Below are 6,219 nucleotides of genomic sequence, written 5' to 3'. Positions count from 1 at the left end.
GATTGAATCTGAAATTGCAAAACAAGCTTAAGCCACTTTATTTCACAATGCAAAATGTCGTTATTTAAAGTTGATTTCACTACAACTCAGTCTTTAAGCAGCTATTTCAAGACCCAACTTCAGGTTGCACAATTTTTCACCACTAATCAAACATTGCATGCAGACAAATTCACTTTCACAACTACAGGAGCACGGAGGGCCTGTCACTGGAGTAGAGCAAATATTGAATTTTCCTGTAGGTGGCTTTGGTCACTTTGCCTTTGATATCATTGAGCGGGAAGAACACAGGGTTTTAAGATCAGGATGCCTACATGACTTCATCATTCACATTCTGCATGTTCTATCATATTTAGTTCAAAATTTCTGGTACATTTTCAAAGACATGATTATTGTTACTGTTCTCATTTCTGACCGCTTGTAGTGGTGATTAGACTTGTATTCCTAAGAAATGTTTTCATCAAAAGGCTTAAAATCCTCATAAAATGCAAATGTAAATGTCTAATTCTGTTGTGTTTTCTCCTGTTTTCCTCCTCTCTCACTACATTAAACTTCACTCTTTTTTAAATATGTTTTTTGTTGCTTGGACTTGAGCAATTTTATGATTAGATGAACTTTATTGAGGACAGCTTTCGTCCTTGGTTCTTTGCTCTCTACTTTAAGAACACTGTTCATGTTTATAACACTAAATCCAAGACCATGACTTTCAGGTTGCTTGACTCCACAGAAAACAAACATCAGACTGTGTACACGAATTCTCACTTATGTCCACATTTTAAGCCACCAGCAAGTCAGTCTTGCAGCTGTTGCAGCTGTTAAAACAGTTTGAATCACACAATCTACATATACTCAGGATGAAGAAAACATGTATCCTGATCTTTAGTCCTTTTGTGAGTTATGTCGTAAAACCCTGGATCTTGCATTTGCCAAAATGCAAGATCCAGGCATCTTTTGGCATCTTTTACTGGACCTGCATTATAGCTGCACAATGGTAACTTTGTTATATTTTGAAATTTCAAGTCAAAACTGAGAAAACCTTGAAGCCACTATAATATCTTCAGGGTTCTCAGACAAAAATGCTTCTTCAGGAGCCACAGAGGACAGGCTGATGACTGATTGATCTTTGAAACAATCTGTTATATTGGAATAAGTATGAAATGTAAATTGTAGAAATACAAACATTTCAGCTGGCTAAACTGGGGACATTATTGTAACCAATAATCTATTTGCAATCAATTAAAATCAGTTCATACTCATGTGCACAATTATTTTGTGCCTTCATCTCCACTTAGTCTAGACTAAACGCCCCGAGACGTGAATTCTAAAAGCCAAGTGAGACCTTCAAATGGAAGAATTCTTGTCCCTCCTCCCTCATGTTTTGGTTTGCCACTCTACACACCACCTTCCCCCTCTCCAGGGCCCAGTGAAGGCTGTGGGACTGTAGCATTCTTGAAATGTGTGCAGGCTTGCTGCTGTCTCTATTCCCAGTCCCACCACTCCCCTTCCACTCAACTTTTAACAACATACATACACAGACTATCTTATCATAAATGATAAGAAGGATTAGTAGGTGCCAGAAGTTTTTTTTTTTTATTGAAAACAGAATTTAAATAACACATAGTAATTTTTATTAATTAGACAAACATGATTTTCCTTACTTAAAAAGGAATGTCAAAGATAACTAAAACATCTCTAGGTAAAATGAGTCTCTTTCAGTTCCTCCAAACTCCTACCTGAGACTATAAAAAGATGGACCAGAGTTTATTATTGTTATCTAACAGAAAGAAAGTCACAAACACACTGAAAGGCGGCGTGGGGGTCAAAGGTCAATATGAGTTTAACTGGGTTCTGTGGTGTAACTTTTAGTATATTCAGTGAGTTATCCATTAACTCTGTGTTTACATCAACGTGCCCTTTTGAATAATAACTTGTAACACTTTCATTTATTAAATATATATTTTGAATCTCTTTACAGCACTTTTTGTGATATTGATTCATCCTTGCCTGTTCTGACAGGTTTTGATAGTCAAAGCACAGGCGCAAGTAAGCCTTTAGAGGACAAGTTGTTCTTGCAAATAGGAAGTGGTTTTACAATGAGTTTCACATTTGGCAACAGCTACAGCGGTTTCCCTAGAATAAATAAAAGAAGAAGGAGTAAGTTAGCAAGAATAGCGAAACTAACCACAAAATACAAAAAAAAAAGAGTAAAAGAAAACAGAAAGAAAGTTTCTGGGAAGTTTGGGCCAGATGTACCCACACAAAACTTCAGCACACAGCTCTAAAGATCTGAACGTTTTTACAATGTTTGAAGGTGTAATTCTGGGAGGCATTGCCAGTGACGTACAGAAAGATGAGTATGGTCTTGTCTTAGTTACAGTATCCAAGCCTGAGTTTGGGTCACCTGATGTTTGAGGGAGCATGATAGTATAATGGGGCAGAGTGACCCTTAAACACAGCCGGGCATGATGTCCTTCCCTGGGCATTTGGACCTGACGCTTAAGTGTAATTTGATAGATCAAAGGGAATCAAACAGACAACAAACAGAAATAGATACATAAAGCAATTCCGTCATCTATATTCCAAAGCAAGCTAGAACACTAATATACAACTAAAGTCTAAACTTAAATAAACACTCATTAGGCACTTTACTAGGTACACCAGTTCAAATAGCTAATCAGCCAATCATGTGGCAGTAACCCAATGCATCCAGCTATGTAGACGTGGTCAAGATGACCTGCTGAAGTTCAAGCCGAGCATCAGAATAGAGAAGAAAGGTGATTTACGTGACTTTGAATGTGGCTTGGTTATTTATACCAGACACACTGGTTTATTTCAGAAACTGCTACTTCTACTGGGATTTTCCCACACCACCATCTTTACACACTGTTTAGAGAGAAAGGTCCAAAAAAGTGAGAAAAGAGACCAGTCTAAAGATTGTTGCTGACCGTGTCCATTTCTTTATTAACACAGTTCACCAATCTTCTAACACACCATGTTACTTGAACATGAAAAACAGTTTAGTGTAGTGTCCACAGTCACTAGACCTCAGTCCAATACAGGACCTTCGGGATTTGGTGGAATGGCAGATTTGCATCATCTATGCACAACTGACAAAATCTGCACCAACTGTGTGTTGCTATCATGTTAATATGGACCAAAGTCTCTGAGGAATGTTTCCTGCACCTCGTGAAATCTATGCCAAGAAAAATTAAGGCAGATCCGAAACCAAAAGGAGGTCTAACCAGATATGTAAGAAAGTGACCAGTGAGTATATATGTTGGCTTTGTAAGAATCAAAAACAGACTAATAAAACTTTCTCCAAAACACATTTACACATAAGAAGTTCTACATTTCCCAGTCCCCCATGTTGTCCTCCTTCTGAGTCAGAAACGAGACCTGAAACTAGACTTTGATGATCTGTTTGATTGCAGAATGATTCAGTTCTGAGCTTTGGAGTGGACAATGTTACAGACTGTGGTGAAAATGCCAGTGCCAACCCCCTAAATCTCTGCACAACTGTTCTGGAGTGTCATTTATCAGGTAGCTTCCTGTCATTAAACCATCAACTACTACAAGTCAGCGAAGAATGTATTGCCCCTCATTCCTAGCTAGCAGAGACGTGTTCAGGACACTGTTAGTGTTGGTCCAGTTAAAATGATGAATGCACTTGTGTTAGTCTGTTCTGTTAGTCTTGCAATGAGTTGAATTGACAGGAGTTAGAATTTTATTAGTCAGCTAAAGATTGGAGCAAGGTCAGGGAGGACTTTTGAAATGATGAGACTTTTTCAGAATTCATAATGAGAAGAAATAACTTCTTCTTTGCACTGTTTTAATACTGTACATATATTGATGTCTTGAACATTGGTAGCCATGCCATTTGCTTTGTTAATGTATTACCTTCACCTGTTCTGAAAATACAAGTCATTTGCAGATCCGTATGGACCGTTAAGAAGGGAAATTAGTGAGCTAGCTTCTATATGATATTCTAATTAAATTAAATCAAATTAAATAAAAAAACTAAATATGTTCAGTCAATGAGTGTCATATTTTTGATAGACAATTTTCACCTTTTTTTCTACCCCAACAACTACAGATGATAATGTTTATTAGTATTTAAAATTAGTGCATCATGCATTTGGTCAATTTCGGTGCATTCAGAGCTTAAATTTCTTAACTGTGCCCTTACTATTATTTCTATTAGCCAAATAATAATGTTCTTCCATCATCTTTGGGATGATTAAACTTTCATTTGACTAGTGTGAGGTGCAGACCAATACGTCAAACAAAGTCTTTATTATCTTTTGAATAAACTTTTAAAATAAGTTTACATTACAAATGCAAAATATGATGTCTCATGCACATCAGGCAGGGTTCTAGCACCTTCACAAAAAGCTTTGGTTGAACTGTTTGGATTCCACCAATCTGTAAAACCTCTTCAGAACTCCTAGCATCCTGGAAACTTTCCCAGGTGGGCTGCACAGCAGAGAATGATACATATGATAAACGTGTCATAGGAGCTACATGGTGTTTATTATGCACACATATAAGTCTATACCACATGTACAGACTTGTGGATGTGCATTCATAACTCTGGCATGAGTCCAAGCTAACGAACCACATTCCACACTAGATAATGCATGCGACAGGCTGCATACCACACACATTGTTGCTGTGGGTTTATTGCTCCTTGTCAAAGCCTTTGGAGCTGACTGGTCACATGATGAGGGAGGGGGTAGTAGTCCGTCATGTGGCAAAATGTTCAACAACCATGTTTAACCTCACTCTGTGGGAGGAGAAGAAAAAAAGGTCCTGTGAGAACTGATAAGCGCTAACATTCATTAACATTCAGCACACAGCTTTTACCGTAATGGCACACTTCCTGCAAGTTATTTCCTAATGTGAAATAAGCACACCCACACAGCTAACTCGGAAAACAACTTTTACATAAGTTCCACTCTCTGGTTTACTTTAATAGTTAAAGTTAACCAAAGAGTGAGTGGGTCAAAGTTTATACATGATAAAATAGGAGATTAGGAACTAGAGAAATTTAGGCACCATGAGCCGTGATAAGGCTCAAGAAGCGATGATAGTGAGAAGAACTACTTGTGTGAGCACAAAAATGCTGGTTCCCTGAAGCAATCATGAACTGACAAAAGCAAACATAAGCACTATACAAATCTCTTTCAGCTAGTTATGCTAAATAATTTGTAACAAATGATGCTATTTTAGGTATGTCAGCAAAAATACTGGGATTAGATGATTACCAAAAATGGCTTTAAGCTTTAGAAAGTCTCCATAGTTCGGAGTAATCTTCTGAGCTCACACAGATAGGTAGACTTTTATCTCATGCAGCATGGAGGCCTCTGTGTTGATTACAGGGCAATGATAATGGCGACTTTTTGTTTGCTATTTCACTACACAATGTGGTTCTAACTTCCAAACACATAATAAGGCACTCCCACAAAAAGGCAAATTATATATATAAATATATATACATATATTGTGTTTTGTTCTGCAGTGACAATAAGATTGGCATTGACATCCACACCAAACAGTGAACTATATTTAGTTTAAACCCCTCTGCAGTCAACTGCAGTCTGCAGTATATAAGCACTTATTTTCTACAATCCCTGCAAGAATGGACCTGCACCATGACTATCTTTACGTTTTTGTAATTTTGTGGAATTGTACTTTTAGCCTGCTCTTAAGCAAACATACTGTATGATTTTTTGAATAGAGGTAACGTTGCACACTTGGTCACTTGTTTAATGCTTTATCTGTATGTTCAGAGTATTTAATATAAATAATATTTAAAACTTAATAGTTATTACTATTAACGCATTACTCGTTCCTTAGGTCCTGACCTTATATCTGACATTTCTTTAATTTCTATCCTCAACAAAGAAAAGAACGGATACTAAAGTAGTTCAGTTTAATATTAATGCCATAGTATGCTCATCAGACCAGCTATTATCTCTGCATATTTGATGGCATATGTATAAACTGCATACATATATGTTATTAATTTGCCTTGTTTACTGTACACGTTCCATCACCGATAAACATGGTATAATACATGCATGTTACATTAACAGAAACATAAAAAAACAACAGCAACAATATCTCCACTATGGCTGATACATATCCAATATCTCTCAGCGGTAAAGAATGATTCCAAATATTGCCTAATCCAGATTGATTTCTGAATTTAATGACATATAT

This window comes from Perissodus microlepis, chromosome 12 (genome assembly GCF_051167445.1).
Source record: "Perissodus microlepis isolate ML-2025 ecotype Zambia chromosome 12, ASM5116744v1, whole genome shotgun sequence".
Lineage (NCBI taxonomy): Eukaryota > Metazoa > Chordata > Actinopteri > Cichliformes > Cichlidae > Perissodus > Perissodus microlepis.
Note: the sequence above shows the minus strand (reverse complement) of the source record.